Genomic DNA, 20013 nt, shown 5'->3' with positions numbered 1-20013 from the left:
ACCAGTTTAGGCTATATCAGTAAAGCCTACTGTAAGTTTACCAGTTTAGGCTATATCAGTAAAGGCTACTGTCAGTTTACCAGTTTAGGCTATATCAGTAAAGCCTACTGTCAGTATACCAGTTTAGGCTACATCAGTAAAGCCTACTGTCAGTTTACCAGTTTAGGCTATATCAGTAAAGCCTACTGTCAGTATACCAGTTTAGGCTACATCAGTAAAGCCTACTGTCAGTTTAGGCTATATCAGTAAAGCCTACTGTCAGTTTACAAGTTTAGGCTATATCAGTAAAGCCTACTGTCAGTATACCAGTTTAGGCTATATCAGTAAAGTCTACTGTCAGTTTAGGCTATATCAGTAAAGCCTACTGTCAGTTTAGGCTATATCAGTAAAGCCTACTGTCAGTGTACCAGTTTTGCTATATCACTGTCAGTGTACCAGTTTAGGCTACATCAGTAAAGCCTACTGTCAGTTTACCAGTTTAGGCTATATCAGTAAAGCCTACTGTCAGTATACCAGTTTAGGCTGTATCAGTAAAGCCTACTGTCAGTTTACTGGTTTAGGCTATATCAGTAAAGCCTACTGTCAGTTTAGGCTATATCAGTAAAGCCTACTGTCAGTTTAGGCTATATCAGTAAAGCCTACTGTCAGTTTAGGCTATATCAGTAAAGCCTACTGTCAGTGTACCAGTTTAGGCTATATCAGTAAAGCCTACTGTCAGTTTACCGGTTTAGGCTATATCAGTAAAGCCTACTGTCAGTATACCAGTTTAGGCTGTATCAGTAAAGCCTACTGTCAGTTTACTGGTTTAGGCTATATCAGTAAAGCCTACTGTCAGTGTACCAGTTTAGGCTATATCAGTAAAGCCTACTGTCAGTTTACCGGTTTAGGCTATATCAGTAAAGCCTACTGTCAGGATACCAGTTTAGGCTACATCAGTAAAGCCTACTGTCAGTTTACCAGTTTAGGCTACATCAGTAAAGCCTACTGTCAGTATACCAGTTTAGGCTATATCAGTAAAGCCTACTGTCAGTATACCAGTTTAGGCTATATCAGTAAAGCCTACTGTCAGTTTAGGCTATATCAGTAAAGCCTACTGTCAGTATACCAGTTTAGGCTATATCAGTAAAGCCTACTGTCAGTATACCAGTTTAGGCTATATCAGTAAAGCCTACTGTCAGTTTAGGCTATATCAGTAAAGCCTACTGTCAGTTTAGGCTATATCAGTAAAGCCTACTGTCAGTATATCAGTTTAGGCTATATCAGTAAAGCCTACTGTCAGTATACCAGCTTAGGCTATATCAGTAAAGCCTACTGTCAGTATACCAGTTTAGGCTATATCAGTAAAGCCTACTGTCAGTTTACTGGTTTAGGCTATATCAGTAAAGCCTACTGTCAGTATACCAGTTTAGGCTATATCAGTAAAGCCTACTGTCATTATACCAGTTTAGGCTGTATCAGTAAAGCCTACTGTCAGTTTACCAGTTTAGGCTATATCAGTAAAGCATACTGTCAGTATACCAGTTTAGGCTATATCAGTAAAGTCTACTGTCAGTTTAGGCTATATCAGTAAAGCCTACTGTCAGTTTAGGCTATATCAGTAAAGCCTACTGTCAGTTTAGGCTATATCAGTAAAGCCTACTGTCAGTGTACCAGTTTAGGCTATATCAGTAAAGCCTACTGTCAGTATACCAGTTTAGGCTACATCAGTAAAGCCTACTGTCAGTTTAGGCTATATCAGTAAAGCCTACTGTCAGTTTAGGCTATATCAGTAAATCCTACTGTTAGTATACCAGTTTAGGCTACATCAGTAAAGCCTACTGTCAGTTTACCGGTTTAGGCTATATCAGTAAAGCCTACTGTCAGTGTACCAGTTTAGGCTACATCAGTAAAGCCTACTGTCAGTTTACCAGTTTAGGCTATATCAGTAAAGCCTACTGTCAGTATACCAGTTTAGGCTGTATCAGTAAAGCCTACTGTCAGTTTACTGGTTTAGGCTATATCAGTAAAGCCTACTGTCAGTATACCAGTTTAGGCTATATCAGTAAAGCCTACTGTAAGTTTACCAGTTTAGGCTATATCAGTAAAGGCTACTGTCAGTTTACCAGTTTAGGCTATATCAGTAAAGCCTACTGTCAGTATACCAGTTTAGGCTACATCAGTAAAGCCTACTGTCAGTTTACCAGTTTAGGCTATATCAGTAAAGCCTACTGTCAGTATACCAGTTTAGGCTACATCAGTAAAGCCTACTGTCAGTTTAGGCTATATCAGTAAAGCCTACTGTCAGTTTACAAGTTTAGGCTATATCAGTAAAGCCTACTGTCAGTATACCAGTTTAGGCTATATCAGTAAAGTCTACTGTCAGTTTAGGCTATATCAGTAAAGCCTACTGTCAGTTTAGGCTATATCAGTAAAGCCTACTGTCAGTGTACCAGTTTTGGCTATATCAGTAAAGCCTACTGTCAGTGTACCAGTTTAGGCTACATCAGTAAAGCCTACTGTCAGTTTACCAGTTTAGGCTATATCAGTAAAGCCTACTGTCAGTATACCAGTTTAGGCTGTATCAGTAAAGCCTACTGTCAGTTTACTGGTTTAGGCTATATCAGTAAAGCCTACTGTCAGTTTAGGCTATATCAGTAAAGCCTACTGTCAGTTTAGGCTTTCAGTAAAGCCTACTGTCAGTTTAGGCTATATCAGTAAAGCCTACTGTCAGTGTACCAGTTTAGGCTATATCAGTAAAGCCTACTGTCAGTTTACCGGTTTAGGCTATATCAGTAAAGCCTACTGTCAGTATACCAGTTTAGGCTGTATCAGTAAAGCCTACTGTCAGTTTACTGGTTTAGGCTATATCAGTAAAGCCTACTGTCAGTGTACCAGTTTAGGCTATATCAGTAAAGCCTACTGTCAGTTTACGGTTTAGGCTATATCAGTAAAGCCTACTGTCAGGATACCAGTTTAGGCTACATCAGTAAAGCCTACTGTCAGTTTACCAGTTTAGGCTACATCAGTAAAGCCTACTGTCAGTATACCAGTTTAGGCTATATCAGTAAAGCCTACTGTCAGTATACCAGTTTAGGCTATATCAGTAAAGCCTACTGTCAGTTTAGGCTATATCAGTAAAGCCTACTGTCAGTATACCAGTTTAGGCTATATCAGTAAAGCCTACTGTCAGTATACCAGTTTAGGCTATATCAGTAAAGCCTACTGTCAGTTTAGGCTATATCAGTAAAGCCTACTGTCAGTTTAGGCTATATCAGTAAAGCCTACTGTCAGTATATCAGTTTAGGCTATATCAGTAAAGCCTACTGTCAGTATACCAGTTTAGGCTATATCAGTAAAGCCTACTGTCAGTATACCAGTTTAGGCTATATCAGTAAAGCCTACTGTCAGTTTACTGGTTTAGGCTATATCAGTAAAGCCTACTGTCAGTATACCAGTTTAGGCTGTATCAGTAAAGCCACTGTCAGTTACCAGTTTAGGCTATATCAGTAAAGCCTACTGTCATTATACCAGTTTAGGCTGTATCAGTAAAGCCTACTGTCAGTATACCAGTTTAGGCTATATCAGTAAAGCCTACTGTCATTATACCAGTTTAGGCTGTATCAGTAAAGCCTACTGTCAGTTTACCAGTTTAGGCTATATCAGTAAAGCATACTGTCAGTATACCAGTTTAGGCTATATCAGTAAAGTCTACTGTCAGTTTAGGCTATATCAGTAAAGCCTACTGTCAGTTTAGGCTATATCAGTAAAGCCTACTGTCAGTTTAGGCTATATCAGTAAAGCCTACTGTCAGTGTACCAGTTTAGGCTATATCAGTAAAGCCTACTGTCAGTATACCAGTTTAGGCTACATCAGTAAAGCCTACTGTCAGTTTAGGCTATATCAGTAAAGCCTACTGTCAGTTTAGGCTATATCAGTAAATCCTACTGTTAGTATACCAGTTTAGGCTACATCAGTAAAGCCTACTGTCAGTTTACCGGTTTAGGCTATATCAGTAAAGCCTACTGTCAGTGTACCAGTTTAGGCTACATCAGTAAAGCCTACTGTCAGTTTACCAGTTTAGGCTATATCAGTAAAGCCTACTGTCAGTATACCAGTTTAGGCTGTATCAGTAAAGCCTACTGTCAGTTTACTGGTTTAGGCTATATCAGTAAAGCCTACTGTCAGTATACCAGTTTAGGCTATATCAGTAAAGCCTACTGTAAGTTTACCAGTTTAGGCTATATCAGTAAAGGCTACTGTCAGTTTACCAGTTTAGGCTATATCAGTAAAGCCTACTGTCAGTATACCAGTTTAGGCTACATCAGTAAAGCCTACTGTCAGTTTACCAGTTTAGGCTATATCAGTAAAGCCTACTGTCAGTATACCAGTTTAGGCTACATCAGTAAAGCCTACTGTCAGTTTAGGCTATATCAGTAAAGCCTACTGTCAGTTTACAAGTTTAGGCTATATCAGTAAAGCCTACTGTCATTATACCAGTTTAGGCTATATCAGTAAAGTCTACTGTCAGTTTAGGCTATATCAGTAAAGCCTACTGTCAGTTTAGGCTATATCAGTAAAGCCTACTGTCAGTAAAGCCTACCAGTTTAGGCTATATCAGTAAAGCCTACTGTCAGTTTAGGTTTAGGCTATATCAGTAAAGTCTACTGTCAGTTTAGGCTATATCAGTAAAGCCTACTGTCAGTGTACCAGTTTTGGCTATATCAGTAAAGCCTACTGTCAGTGTACCAGTTTAGGCTACATCAGTAAAGCCTACTGTCAGTTTACCAGTTTAGGCTATATCAGTAAAGCCTACTGTCAGTATACCAGTTTAGGCTAGCCTACTGTCAGTAAAGTCTACTGTCAGTTTAGGCTATATCAGTAAAGCCTACTGTCAGTTAGTTTAGGCTATATCAGTAAAGCCTACTGTCAGTATACCAGTTTAGGCTGTATCAGTAAAGCCTACTGTCAGTTTACTGGTTTAGGCTATATCAGTAAAGCCTACAGTGTACCAGTTTAGGCTATATCAGTAAAGCCTACTGTCAGTTTAGGCTATATCAGTAAAGCCTACTGTCAGTTTACCAGTTTAGGCTACATCAGTAAAGCCTACTGTCAGTTTACCAGTTTAGGCTACATCAGTAAAGCCTACTGTCAGTATACCAGTTTAGGCTATATCAGTAAAGCCTACTGTCAGTATACCAGTTTAGGCTATATCAGTAAAGCCTACTGTCAGTTTAGGCTATATCAGTAAAGCCTACTGTCAGTATACCAGTTTAGGCTATATCAGTAAAGCCTACTGTCAGTATACCAGTTTAGGCTATATCAGTAAAGCCTACTGTCAGTTTAGGCTATATCAGTAAAGCCTACTGTCAGTTTAGGCTATATCAGTAAAGCCTACTGTCAGTATACCAGTTTAGGCTATATCAGTAAAGCCTACTGTCAGTATACCAGTTTAGGCTATATCAGTAAAGCCTACTGTCAGTATACCAGTTTAGGCTATATCAGTAAAGCCTACTGTCAGTTTACTGGTTTAGGCTATATCAGTAAAGCCTACTGTCAGTATACCAGTTTAGGCTGTATCAGTAAAGCCTACTGTCAGTATACCAGTTTAGGCTATATCAGTAAAGCCTACTGTCATTATACCAGTTTAGGCTGTATCAGTAAAGCCTACTGTCAGTATACCAGTTTAGGCTATATCAGTAAAGCCTACTGTCATTATACCAGTTTAGGCTGTATCAGTAAAGCCTACTGTCAGTTTACCAGTTTAGGCTATATCAGTAAAGCATACTGTCAGTATACCAGTTTAGGCTATATCAGTAAAGTCTACTGTCAGTTTAGGCTATATCAGTAAAGCCTACTGTCAGTTTAGGCTATATCAGTAAAGCCTACTGTCAGTTTAGGCTATATCAGTAAAGCCTACTGTCAGTGTACCAGTTTAGGCTATATCAGTAAAGCCTACTGTCAGTATACCAGTTTAGGCTACATCAGTAAAGCCTACTGTCAGTTTAGGCTATATCAGTAAAGCCTACTGTCAGTTTAGGCTATATCAGTAAATCCTACTGTTAGTATACCAGTTTAGGCTACATCAGTAAAGCCTACTGTCAGTTTACCGGTTTAGGCTATATCAGTAAAGCCTACTGTCAGTGTACCAGTTTAGGCTACATCAGTAAAGCCTACTGTCAGTTTACCAGTTTAGGCTATATCAGTAAAGCCTACTGTCAGTATACCAGTTTAGGCTGTATCAGTAAAGCCTACTGTCAGTTTACTGGTTTAGGCTATATCAGTAAAGCCTACTGTCAGTATACCAGTTTAGGCTATATCAGTAAAGCCTACTGTAAGTTTACCAGTTTAGGCTATATCAGTAAAGGCTACTGTCAGTTTACCAGTTTAGGCTATATCAGTAAAGCCTACTGTCAGTATACCAGTTTAGGCTACATCAGTAAAGCCTACTGTCAGTTTACCAGTTTAGGCTATATCAGTAAAGCCTACTGTCAGTATACCAGTTTAGGCTACATCAGTAAAGCCTACTGTCAGTTTAGGCTATATCAGTAAAGCCTACTGTCAGTTTACAAGTTTAGGCTATATCAGTAAAGCCTACTGTCAGTATACCAGTTTAGGCTATATCAGTAAAGTCTACTGTCAGTTTAGGCTATATCAGTAAAGCCTACTGTCAGTTTAGGCTATATCAGTAAAGCCTACTGTCAGTGTACCAGGCTATATCAGTAAAGCCTACTGTCAGTTTAGGCTATATAAGTAAAGCCTACTTTCAGTAACCAGCCTAGGCTATATCAGTAAAGCACTGTCAGTTTAGGCTATATCAGTAAAGCCTACTGTCAGCTATATCAGTAAAGTCTACTGTCAGTTTAGGCTATATCAGTAAAGCCTACTGTCAGCTATATCAGTAAACCAGTTTAGGCTATATCAGTAAAGCCTACTGTCAGGCTATATCAGTAAAGCCTACTGTCAGTGTACCAGTTTAGGCTATATCAGTAAAGCCTACTGTCAGTTTACCGGTTTAGGCTATATCAGTAAAGCCTACTGTCAGTATACCAGTTTAGGCTGTATCAGTAAAGCCTACTGTCAGTTTACTGGTTTAGGCTATATCAGTAAAGCCTACTGTCAGTGTACCAGTTTAGGCTATATCAGTAAAGCCTACTGTCAGTTTACCGGTTTAGGCTATATCAGTAAAGCCTACTGTCAGTATACCAGTTTAGGCTATATCAGTAAAGCCTAAAGTTTACCAGTTTAGGCTATATCAGTAAAGGCTACTGTCAGTTTACCAGTTTAGGCTATATCAGTAAAGCCTACTGTCAGTATACCAGTTTAGGCTATATCAGTAAAGCCTACTGTCAGTTTAGGCCAGTTTAGGCTATATCAGTAAAGCCTACTGTCAGTTTAGTTTAGGCTATATCAGCCTACTGTCAGTATACCAGTTTAGGCTATATCAGTAAAGCCTACTGTCAGCTATATCAGTAAAGCCAGTTTAGGCTATATCAGTAAAGCCTACTGTCAGTATACCAGTTTAGGCTATATCAGTAAAGCCTACTGTCAGCTATTTACCAGTTTAGGCTATATCAGTAAAGTCTACTGTCAGTTTAGGCTATATCAGTACCAGTTTAGGCTATATCAGTAAAGCCTACTGTCAGTTTAGGCTATATCAGTAAAGCCTACTGTCAGTTTAGGTCAGTTTAGGCTATATCAGTAAAGCCTACTGTCAGTGTACCAGTTTAGGCTATATCAGTAAAGCCTACTGTCAGTTTACCAGTTTAGGCTATATCAGTAAAGCCTACTGTCAGTTTAGGCTGTATCAGTAAAGCCTACTGTCAGTTTAGGCTATATCAGTAAAGCCTACTGTCAGTGTCAGTTTAGGCTATATCAGTAAAGCCTACTGTCAGTTTAGGTAAAGCCTACTGTATAGTTTCAGTAAAGCCTACTGTCAGTATACCAGTTTAGGCTATATCAGTAAAGCCTACTGTCATTATACCAGTTTAGGCTGTATCAGTAAAGCCTACTGTCAGTTTACCAGTTTAGGCTATATCAGTAAAGCATACTGTCAGTATACCAGTTTAGTCTATATCAGTAAAGTCTACTGTCAGTTTAGGCTATATCAGTAAAGCCTACTGTCAGTTTAGGCTATATCAGTAAAGCCTACTGTCAGTTTAGGCTATATCAGTAAAGCCTACTGTCAGTTTAGGCTATATCAGTAAAGCCTACTGTCAGTATACCAGTTTAGGCTATATCAGTAAAGCCTACTGTCAGTGTACCAGTTTAGGCTATATCAGTAAAGCCTACTGTCAGTATACCAGTTTAGGCTATATCAGTAAAGCCTACTGTCAGTTTAGGCTATATCAGTAAAGCCTACCAGTTTAGGCTATATCAGTAAATCCTACTGTCAGTATACCAGTTTAGGCTATATCAGTAAAGCCTACTGTCATTATACCAGTTTAGGCTGTATCAGTAAAGCCTACTGTCAGTTTACCAGTTTAGGCTATATCAGTAAAGCCTACTGTCAGTTTAGGCTATATCAGTAAATCCTACTGTTAGTATACCAGTTTAGGCTACATCAGTAAAGCCTACTGTCATTATACCAGTTTAGGCTATATCAGTAAAGCCTACTGTCAGTTTAGGCTATATCAGTAAATCCTACTGTTAGTATACCAGTTTAGGCTATATCAGTAAAGCCTACTGTCATTATACCAGTTTAGGCTGTATCAGTAAAGCCTACTGTCAGTTTACCAGTTTAGGCTATATCAGTAAAGCATACTGTCAGTATACCAGTTTAGGCTATATCAGTAAAGTCTACTGTCAGTTTAGGCTATATCAGTAAAGCCTACTGTCAGTTTAGGCTATATCAGTAAAGCCTACTGTCAGTTTAGGCTATATCAGTAAAGCTAACTGTCAGTATACCAGTTTAGGCTATATCAGTAAAGCCTACTGTCAGTGTACCAGTTTAGGCTATATCAGTAAAGCCTACTGTCAGTATACCAGTTTAGGCTACATCAGTAAAGCCTACTGTCAGTTTAGGCTATATCAGTAAAGCCTACTGTCAGTTTAGGCTATATCAGTAAATCCTACTGTTAGTATACCAGTTTAGGCTACATCAGTAAAGCCTACTGTCAGTTTACCGGTTTAGGCTATATCAGTAAAGCCTACTGTCAGTGTACCAGTTTAGGCTACATCAGTAAAGCCTACTGTCAGTTTACCAGTTTAGGCTATATCAGTAAAGCCTACTGTCAGTATACCAGTTTAGGCTGTATCAGTAAAGCCTACTGTCAGTTTACTGGTTTAGGCTATATCAGTAAAGCCTACTGTCAGTATACCAGTTTAGGCTATATCAGTAAAGCCTACTGTAAGTTTACCAGTTTAGGCTATATCAGTAAAGCCTACTGTCAGTTTACCAGTTTAGGCTATATCAGTAAAGCCTACTGTCAGTATACCAGTTTAGGCTACATCAGTAAAGCCTACTGTCAGTTTACCAGTTTAGGCTATATCAGTAAAGCCTACTGTCAGTTTACCAGTTTAGGCTACATCAGTAAAGACTACTGTCAGTTTAGGCTATATCAGTAAAGCCTACTGTCAGTTTACAAGTTTAGGCTATATCAGTAAAGCCTACTGTCAGTTTATACCAGTTTAGGCTATATCAGTAAAGCCTACTGTCACTGTTATACCAGTTTAGGCTATATCAGTAAAGCCTACTGTCAGTTTAGGCTATATCAGTAAAGCCTACTGTCAGTATACCAGTTTAGGCTATATCAGTAAAGTCTACTGTCAGTTTAGGCTGTCAGTAAAGCCTACTGTCAGTTTAGGCTATATCAGTAAAGCCTACTGTCAGTTTAGGCTATATCAGTAAAGCCTACTGTCAGTTTAGGCTATATCAGTAAAGCCTACTGTCAGTTACCAGTTTAGGCTATATCAGTAAAGCCTACTGTCAGTTTACCGGTTTAGGCTATATCAGTAAAGCCTACTGTCAGTATACCAGTTTAGGCTGTATATCAGTCAAAGGCTATATCAGTAAAGCCTACTGTCAGTGTACCAGTTTAGGCTATATCAGTAAAGCCTACTGTCAGTTTACCGGTTTAGGCTATATCAGTAAAGCCTACTGTCAGGATACCAGTTTAGGCTACATCAGTAAAGCCTACTGTCAGTTTACCAGTTTAGGCTATATCAGTAAAGCCTACTGTCAGTATACCAGTTTAGGCTATATCAGTAAAGCCTACTGTCAGTATACCAGTTTAGGCTATATCAGTAAAGCCTACTGTCAGTTTAGGCTATATCAGTAAAGCCTACTGTCAGTATACCAGTTTAGGCTATATCAGTAAAGCCTACTGTCAGTATACCAGTTTAGGCTATATCAGTAAAGCCTACTGTCAGGCTATATCAGTAAAGCCTACTGTCAGTTTAGGCTATATCAGTAAAGCCTACTGTCAGTATATCAGTTTAGGCTATATCAGTAAAGCCTACTGTCAGTATACCAGTTTAGGCTATATCAGTAAAGCCTACTGTCAGTATACCAGTTTAGGCTATATCAGTAAAGCCTACTGTCAGTTTACTGGTTTAGGCTATATCAGTAAAGCCTACTGTCAGTATACCAGTTTAGGCTATATCAGTAAAGCCTACTGTCAGTATACCAGTTTAGGCTATATCAGTAAAGCCTACTGTCAGTTTAGGCTATATCAGTAAAGCCTACTGTCAGTTTAGGCTATATCAGTAAAGCCTACTGTCAGTATATCAGTTTAGGCTATATCAGTAAAGCCTACTGTCAGTATACCAGTTTAGGCTATATCAGTAAAGCCTACTGTCAGTATACCAGTTTAGGCTATATCAGTAAAGCCTACTGTCAGTTTACTGGTTTAGGCTATATCAGTAAAGCCTACTGTCAGTATACCAGTTTAGGCTGTATCAGTAAAGCCTACTGTCAGTATACCAGTTTAGGCTATATCAGTAAAGCCTACTGTCATTATACCAGTTTAGGCTGTATCAGTAAAGCCTACTGTCAGTATACCAGTTTAGGCTATATCAGTAAAGCCTACTGTCATTATACCAGTTTAGGCTGTATCAGTAAAGCCTACTGTCAGTTTACCAGTTTAGGCTATATCAGTAAAGCATACTGTCAGTATACCAGTTTAGGCTATATCAGTAAAGTCTACTGTCAGTTTAGGCTATATCAGTAAAGCCTACTGTCAGTTTAGGCTATATCAGTAAAGCCTACTGTCAGTTTAGGCTATATCAGTAAAGCCTACTGTCAGTGTACCAGTTTAGGCTATATCAGTAAAGCCTACTGTCAGTATACCAGTTTAGGCTACATCAGTAAAGCCTACTGTCAGTTTAGGCTATATCAGTAAAGCCTACTGTCAGTTTAGGCTATATCAGTAAATCCTACTGTTAGTATACCAGTTTAGGCTACATCAGTAAAGCCTACTGTCAGTTTACCAGTTTAGGCTATATCAGTAAAGCCTACTGTCAGTGTACCAGTTTAGGCTACATCAGTAAAGCCTACTGTCAGTTTACCAGTTTAGGCTATATCAGTAAAGCCTACTGTCAGTTTACCGGTTTAGGCTATATCAGTAAAGCCTACTGTCAGTATACCAGTTTAGGCTGTATCAGTAAAGCCTACTGTCAGTTTACTGGTTTAGGCTATATCAGTAAAGCCTACTGTCAGTGTACCAGTTTAGGCTATATCAGTAAAGCCTACTGTCAGTTTACCGGTTTAGGCTATATCAGTAAAGCCTACTGTCATTATACCAGTTTAGGCTGTATCAGTAAAGCCTACTGTCAGTATACCAGTTTAGGCTATATCAGTAAAGCCTACTGTCATTATACCAGTTTAGGCTGTATCAGTAAAGCCTACTGTCAGTTTACCAGTTTAGGCTATATCAGTAAAGCATACTGTCAGTATACCAGTTTAGGCTATATCAGTAAAGCCTACTGTCAGTTTAGGCTATATCAGTAAAGCCTACTGTCAGTTTAGGCTATATCAGTAAAGCCTACTGTCAGTTTAGGCTATATCAGTTGTCAGTTTAGGCTATATCAGTAAAGCCTACTGTCAGTATACCAGTTTAGGCTATATCAGTAAAGCCTACTGTCAGTGTACCAGTTTAGGCTATATCAGTAAAGCCTACTGTCTACCAGTTTAGGCTACATCAGTAAAGCCTACTGTCAGTTTAGGCTATATCAGTAAAGCCTACCAGTTTACTATATCAGTCAGTTAGTATACCAGTTTAGGCTATATCAGTAAAGCCTACTGTCATTATACCAGTTTAGGCTGTATCAGTAAAGCCTACTGTCAGTTTACCAGTTTAGGCTATATCAGTAAAGCCTACTGTCAGTTTAGGCTATATCAGTAAATCCTACTGTTAGTATACCAGTTTAGGCTACATCAGTAAAGCCTACTGTCATTATACCAGTTTAGGCTGTATCAGTAAAGCCTACTGTCAGTTTACCAGTTTAGGCTATATCAGTAAAGCCTACTGTCAGTTTAGGCTATATCAGTAAAGCCTACTGTTAGTATACCAGTTTAGGCTACATCAGTAAAGCCTACTGTCATTATACCAGTTTAGGCTGTATCAGTAAAGCCTACTGTCAGTTTACCAGTTTAGGCTATATCAGTAAAGCCTACTGTCAGTATACCAGTTTAGGCTATATCAGTAAAGTCTACTGTCAGTTTAGGCTATATCAGTAAAGCCTACTGTCAGTTTAGGCTATATCAGTAAAGCCTACTGTCAGTTTAGGCTATATCAGTAAAGCCTACTGTCAGTATACCAGTTTAGGCTATATCAGTAAAGCCTACTGTCAGTGTACCAGTTTAGGCTATATCAGTAAAGCCTACTGTCAGTATACCAGTTTAGGCTACATCAGTAAAGCCTACTGTCAGTTTAGGCTATATCAGTAAAGCCTACTGTCAGTTTAGGCTATATCAGTAAATCCTACTGTCAGTATACCAGTTTAGGCTACATCAGTAAAGCCTACTGTCAGTTTACCGGTTTAGGCTATATCAGTAAAGCCTACTGTCAGTGTACCAGTTTAGGCTACATCAGTAAAGCCTACTGTCAGTTTACCAGTTTAGGCTATATCAGTAAAGCCTACTGTCAGTATACCAGTTTAGGCTACATCAGTAAAGCCTACTGTCAGTTTACCAGTTTAGGCTATATCAGTAAAGCCTACTGTCAGTATACCAGTTTAGGCTACATCAGTAAAGCCTACTGTCAGTTTAGGCTATATCAGTAAAGCCTACTGTCAGTTTAGGCTATATCAGTAAATCCTACTGTCAGTATACCAGTTTAGGCTACATCAGTAAAGCCTACTGTCAGTTTACCGGTTTAGGCTACATCAGTAAAGCCTACTGTCAGTATACCAGTTTAGGCTATATCAGTAAAGCCTACTGTCAGTATACCAGTTTAGGCTGTATCAGTAAAGCCTACTGTCAGTTTACTGGTTTAGGCTATATCAGTAAAGCCTACTGTCAGTATACCAGTTTAGGCTGTATCAGTAAAGCCTACTGTCAGTTTACTGGTTTAGGCTATATCAGTAAATCCTACTGTCAGTATACCAGTTTAGGCTATGTCAGTAAAGGCTACTGTCAGTATACCAGTTTAGGCTATATCAGTAAAGCCTACTGCCAGTATACCAGTTTAGGCTATATCAGTAAAGCCTACTGTCTGTTTACCAGTTTAGGCTATATCAGTAAAGCGTACTGTCAGTTTACCAGTTTAGGCTGTATCAGTAAGAATCATTTTTTGTATCTCTACACTTTGGTATCAATTCTACAGGTTCAAAGGCTTAACTGTGGCTAATATCCTTATGGAAAGGCTTGTTGTTTTTCAGCATCAATGCAGTATGTTCATTACAGTACACTACCCTACAGTTCTGATCCAACTCATGTCAATGTGAGGACCTTACTGTACAGCTGTTGAGGCTCTGCAGGCCCTGTTGGCTGACTTCGCCTCGTATATTTTGCATTCTCATAAACGCAGAGTGCCAACTAGTGGCAGACAGAACAGAGAGGCCTCTGGGAGGTGTGAGGCATGCCAAGCCACAGCCTCTGGCTGTGAACCGAGTGTTAATTACTGCAACAGCGAGAACAGACACCATCATCCCCAGCCAACCCTCTAGCCAACCCCCCAGCCAAACCCCCAGCCAACCCCTCTCGCCCTCCCTAACCCAACCAACCACACCCACCACCCACCATCCCCCTTTGCTCAGAGGCACGCTCCCATTCGCCCACCCCAGCCCTGGCCCCGACCCCGGTCCAATGGAGGGTTGGCCTGCTTGTCTCATGGCTTCTCTCTGGCAGGCCTTTTTTTATCTGGTGGAGTGTGAAAGTGCTGATGGGCCATTGTGACCTCTTGGCCTCCGTAGGGCCCTCTGGCTGGCGCTCTGTGTTTTGTTGTGCTTGCGCTGGTGTGATGAGCGCTCCGGCGTATCCCTCCCCGTTGACACCTCGTGTGACACATTGCAGGCCAAGTCACAGCCGAGTCAGACACAAACACACATACACACACATGCATGCACATATAGTGTATGCATGCACACGCGCGTGCGAGCACACACACACACACACACACACACACACACACACACACACACACACACACACACACACACACACACACACACACACACACACACACACACACACACACACACACACACACACACACACACACACACACACACACACACACACACACACACACACGCTGGGAAACTGCGGGCAAGCGGAGCAGTGTGAGTTTCACTAGTCTGACTGGTCTAATTATATGGGGCTCTAATGAACTGTATTTACTGACGTCCATGAGAGCCACTAAGCCAGTGTGGTTTAAAGGTGACTACTACGGAGTAATTGAACTCGTTCAGACTGTTTCTATGCACTGACTCTTTTTTTCTTTGTGCTGACTACAGGTTCAAAGGCTTAACTGTGGCTAATATCCTTATGGAAAGGCTTGTTGTTTTTCAGCATCAATGCAGTATGTTCATTACAGTACACTACCCTACAGTTCTGATCCAACTCATGTCAATGTGAGGACCTCACTGTACAGCTGTTGAGGCTCTGCAGGCCCTGTTGGCTGACTTCTCCTCGTATATTTTGCATTCTCATAAACACAGAGTGCCAACTAGTGGCCTGCTTGTCTCATGGCTTCATGGCAAAATTCTGATAAATTCCGTTTTTTTTCCCCAGAAATTCAAGTTGGAGGATTCTCGGTGTCTTGACTATTCCCTCCTGATTCTGGGAATCCTCTAACCAGGATTTCGGGAAAACCTGGGAATTTATTGAAAGCTCACAGAATGCTAGTACATTCCTAGTGCTTGACTATTTCTTTATGTGTTGACTGTTTATTCTATTCGCTGACTGATTTGTGCCCCCGTTGTTTCTCTGTTTCTCCCCCCAGTTTGATGGTGACAACATGTACATGAATGAAAATAACCAGGAGTTTCTCTCCCCAAATCAGGTGAGTCCAACATTTAGTTTTTTGTTGATGGAACACCTGCTTCCTTGACTAGAACAAGCCCAGACATTCCTATAATTTGATAAGGTCTCACAGTGGACTGTAAACAAAGCTGATGTCCTACATTCAGGGTAGTGGAATCCTAGCACCAAGGTCCCGATTACTGCTGTTTGTTGTTCCATAGCTGGAAGTGAATTCATTTATGCATGTCATTGATTGGCCAGAGATTCCACTCACATTCGGTGGTATTCAGACTTGAGATCATAACGCTTAACTTACATTTTCACGTTGTCTCCCAATGACATAAAATAAGGATTAAGTCTGAGTTGCATCTCAACTCTGAATTGGCCAGAATTGGCCTCTGATTAGAGGGGAAGAATGAAAACGTAACCAGTAGTGCTGTTGACCCTGAGTACTGGATTTGAGAAAGGGGGCTCAACAAAATGCGTTCCAATGAGAATCATGAGAAAATAGGACTGAATGCATGAACGTGTGTATTGTAGTACAGTGCAGTGCATTGTACCACAGCTGGAGTAAGACACATGGGTTGCCATAAGGTTGGGTTTGAGCTGGGGGATTTGTTGAATTTCATTGTAATGCCTCGCTTCCATACAAAGCAGGGGGAAGCACTTGTCCTTGTCAATTTAAATCCTTTGAGCCGGCCAAAAAATATCTGTTACATCACTCTGCACTGTTGTTCTAATTTATAAAGATGAGGAGATTAGATATTTTAGTTGGGGATATTACAGTCAAGTGAGGTGTATCAGTATGGTCCTTCTGTAGCTCAGTTGGTAGAGCATTGCGCTTGTAACGCTAGGGTAGTGGTTTCGATTCCCGGGACCACCCATACGTAGAATGTATGCACACATGACTGTTAGTCGCTTTGGATAAAAGCGTCTGCTAAATGGCATATATTTTTTTTATTTTTAGTAAGGGATATTTCAGTCTAATGAGGAGTTTCAGTAAGGGATATTTCAGTCTAATGAGGTGTATCATTAAGGGATATTTCAGTCTAACTTTTTTATTTTACCTTTATTTAACTAGGCAAGTCAGTTAAGAACAAATTCTTATTTTCAATGTCGACCTAGGAGCAGTGGGTTAACTGCCTGTTCAGGGGCAGAACGACAGATTTGTACCTTGTCAGGGGTTTGAACTTGCAACCTTCCGGTTACTAGTCCAACGCTCTAACCACTAGGCTACCCTGCCTCCCCGAGGTGTTTCAGTAAGGGATATTTCAGTCTAATGAGGTGTTTCAGTAAGGGATATTTCAGTCTAATGAGGTGTTTCAGTAAGGGATATTTCAGTCTAGTGACACACACAGACAGATAGGGAGTATAAGAGACAGAGAATGGAGGGGAGGAGGGAGAGTGAGAGGGCTGAGAGAGAACTTAGCTTTCCTCTGTGTTGTACTACTATATTTGCTCAACGTCAAGGTCTACTCATTTGAAAAACTATCTTCCTCTAGTTTCCACATGACCAGGTTACCCCATCCCTTCTGTCTGACAGCTAAACTCAGGGGGAGCCTTTAGGAGGGTGCACACTCTCATACTATAGAATAACATATAGAACATATAGAACATATATATATATAAATCACAATCCTCTCCTTCCAACTTCTCTACCCTCAATCTGTTCCTTATCTGTTTTGATGTTCCCGTTTAACCTTTTATACCCCCCCCTCCCTTGCATTGAAGAGCATTTGAGTCAGTGATTCTGGGAGGGAAAAGAACCCGACACCGCCAAACTGTCTGAAAGCGTCTAGATCAGCAGCTCACTATAATGTCAGTACCATATCTATAGGCTAATCAGGCACAGTAATCTCCACTACACTACCTGCAGTAGTGGTTTCACTTCCATCGCTCTGAGGAGTCATAAAGGAATGGGGTCAGCTCTTCGGCTTGTCCACTGTTCCCATGCTCATCCACCAGACCCTAGTTAGCTGAGAGCATCACTCTCTCTCCCAGTTAGTACTCTCAATTTCAATTTAAGGGCTTTATTGGTATGGGCAACATATGTTAACATTGCCAAAGCAAGTGAACTAGATAATAAACAACATTTAAATAAACAATAAAAATTAACAGTAAACATTACACTCACAAAATTTCCAAAAGAATAAAGACATTACAAATGTCATATTATGTGCAAATAGTTGAAGTACAAAAGGGAAAATAAATGAACATAAATATGGGTTGTATTTACAATGGTGTTTGTTCTTCACTGCTTTCCCTTTTCTTGTGGCAACAGGTCACAAATCTTGCTGCTATGATGGTACACTGTGATATTTCACACAACAGATATGGGAGTTTATCAAAAAATGGGTTTGTTTTCAAATTCTTTGTGCATCTGTGTAATCTGAGGGAAATGTGTGTTTCTAATATGGTCATACATTTGGCAGGAGGTTAGGAAGTGCAGCTCAGTTTCCACCTCATTTTGTGGGCAGTGTGCACATAGCATGTCTTCTCTTGAGAGCAAGGTCGGCCTACGGCGGCCTTTGTCAATAGCAAGGCTATGCTCACTCAGTCTGTACATAGTCAAAGCTTTCCTTAGGGGACTCTTCTTCAGGTTCGTCACTCTGTAGGTGATGACTTTGTTAAGGAATGTTTGGGAATCGCTTCCTTTTAGGTGGTTGTAGAATTTAACCTCTACAGGATCGGTGTCCCCCCCGACTAGCATGACGTTGTAAGTAACCAGAACATTTTCCAGGACATGGACATGTCTTATATGGTCAGAAAGCTTCAATTCTAACGGCACTGTCCAATTTACAGTAGCTATTACAGTGAAGAAATACAAAGCTATTGTTTGAGGAGAGTGAACGACAACAAAACACTTATCACGGCAACTGGTTTGATACATTCACCTCTGAAGGTAAATCATGTATTTACATTCAGTAATCTTGCTCTGATTTGTCATCCTGAGGGCCCCAGAGACAAAACCTAGTATAGTTTTATTTGATAAAATCAACTTTTATATTCAGATGTAGGAACTGCGTTCTACAGTAGTTTGAATCCATGTTGTGTCTCCCCCCAATCTAAATGTGTAAAGGTTAGTGTCTTTTCTGTAGGGAAGCTAGTTATCTATCATTTATGACATTCCTGGGAGTGTTTAAACTTACATTTTTTTTATAACCATGTTCCCTATAGTTTTGTACTTGAAAATATATCAGTTGACCAATTTGGCACATTTGGGCAGACTTGATACAACATTTTGAACAGTAATGCGACTAGACTCTAGACTCAAAATTGTGCCTAGACTCCTAAGCAATATAATGGCTTTCACTTGCATTTCAAAGATGATGGAACAAAAAAAAATGAAAAAGCAAGTTTTTTCTTTGTTTGATCTTTTGTAGATTTGGATAATTAGCAGGTATCGACCTAATTCTGCTCTGCATGCATTATTTGGTGTTTTATGTTGTACACAATATGTTTTTGCAGAATTCTGCATGTTCCTTTTTATGGCATAGAAGGCCCATCTTGCCTTGTCTCTCAGCTCGTTCACAGCTTTGTGGAAGTTACCTGTGGCGCTGATGTTTAGGCCGAGGTATGTATAGTTTTTTGTTTGCTCTAGGGCAACAGTGTCTAGACGGAATTTGTGGTCCTGGCAACTGGACCTTTTTTGGAACACCATTATTTTTGTCTTACTAAGATTTACTGTCAGGGCCCAGGTCTGACAGAATCTGTGCTCTCTCTCTCTCTCTCTCTCTCTCTCTCTCTCTCTCTCTCTCTCTCTCTCTCTCTCTCTCTCTCTCTCTCTCTCTCTCTCTCTCTCTCTCTCTCTCTCTCTCTCTCTCTCTCTCTCTCTCTCTCTCTCTCTCTCTCATTCTTACTCTGTATCCATCTCTGCTTTCTTTCTTTCTTTCATTCATTCATTCTTTCGTTCTTTCTTTCTTTCTTTCTTTCTTTCTTTCTTTCTTTCTTTCTTTCTTTCTTTCTTTCTTTCTTTCTTTCTTTCTTTCTTTCTTTCTTTCTTTCTTTCTTTCTTTCTTAGCTCTCTCTCTCTTCTGTTCTTTTCTCTTCTCTCTCCCTCTCTCTGGTGACAGTCGGAACAGGGCTGATTAAAAGACAAGGTCAGGCTTCTGGCCAGGCCTCAACAAGCCGTTTGTCTGCCCGGGATCACTCGCAATTGTCTTGGCAACAGTGTACATAACGAGTGACGAACGGAGAGTCTCCCTTTGCCCCGGTGTCTCCCGGCATCGGATCGATACGGCCCCAAGCCGGCAACATGGGCTGAGTCCCAAATAGCACCTTATTTCCTATACAGATGCACTGGTCAAAAGTAGTGCACTATACAAGGAATAGGGTGCCATTTGGGATGTAGCTCTGACATGACAACCCTCCCTTGATACCCCTAGACTGGACTAAATGCCTGCGAGCTTGACTTCTATTGTAGCTCGCTCCTGGAGGGCCCAGAGAGTGCTCTTTCTCTCTTTCTCAGTGGACATTGAGTTGAAGACTCTTGCACTGAACTGAATAGAACTCGATATGATGAAAATAAGCCATTTCAGGTAGAGATACCGTTGCAATTCTGTATTAAAAGCCCACTCTGATATTTGCAGCTGGTTTTGTTTTATCATTTACATGTTTTATACAGCCACTGA

General features: G+C 40.3%; 1 long non-coding RNA gene across 1 annotated transcript in view; it reads left to right on the top strand.

Moving 5' to 3' along the window:
• LOC124026376 overlaps positions 1 to 15422 on the top strand; it is a 144279-nt gene extending 128857 nt beyond the window's left edge. The window contains exon 3 of the long non-coding RNA XR_006837280.1: positions 15363 to 15422. This is a non-coding gene — a long non-coding RNA (uncharacterized LOC124026376). The remainder of the gene's footprint in view (positions 1 to 15362) is intronic.
• The last annotated feature ends 4591 nt before the right edge of the window (positions 15423 to 20013 follow it).

Source organism: Oncorhynchus gorbuscha, linkage group LG03 (genome assembly GCF_021184085.1).
Source record: "Oncorhynchus gorbuscha isolate QuinsamMale2020 ecotype Even-year linkage group LG03, OgorEven_v1.0, whole genome shotgun sequence".
In the NCBI taxonomy this organism is placed as follows: Eukaryota; Metazoa; Chordata; class Actinopteri; order Salmoniformes; family Salmonidae; genus Oncorhynchus; species Oncorhynchus gorbuscha.
Note: the sequence above shows the minus strand (reverse complement) of the source record. Positions and strands in the feature narration are given on the sequence as shown.